This window comes from Pteropus vampyrus, unplaced genomic scaffold (assembly GCF_000151845.1).
Source record: "Pteropus vampyrus isolate Shadow unplaced genomic scaffold, Pvam_2.0 Scaffold1275, whole genome shotgun sequence".
In the NCBI taxonomy this organism is placed as follows: Eukaryota; Metazoa; Chordata; class Mammalia; order Chiroptera; family Pteropodidae; genus Pteropus; species Pteropus vampyrus.
Genome location: NW_011890056.1, coordinates 215 through 563, shown reverse-complemented (window position 1 = coordinate 563; position 349 = coordinate 215). Strand labels below are relative to the sequence as shown.

Below are 349 nucleotides of genomic sequence, written 5' to 3'. Positions count from 1 at the left end.
TTTTTTACACCTACAGCACCTGGTCTTCCTAGGTGGTCTCCCATACAAGTACTAACCAGGCCCGACCCTGCTTAGCTTCTGAGATCAGATGGGATGGGGTTCGTTTAGGGTAGCATGGCCGTAGTAAAAAATGAATTCATTAATTTAAAAAGAATCGTCTGCATTGTATGTGTCAGTGGTTTGGTATTTTTTATTGCTGTATAGTATTCCATTGCATAAATACTCCACTCTTTATTTTCCCACTGATGCACATTTTGGCCATTTTCAGTTTGGAGCTATTATGAATAAGGCCGCTATACACACTCTTGTATAAGTCGTTTCAAAAACATGTTTTCACGTCTCTTGGATA

General features: G+C 39.3%; 1 pseudogene; it reads right to left on the bottom strand.

The window, feature by feature from the left end:
- Positions 1–7: 7 nt before the first annotated feature.
- LOC111734441 lies at positions 8–126 on the bottom strand (annotated as a pseudogene).
- Positions 127–349: the final 223 nt, after the last annotated feature.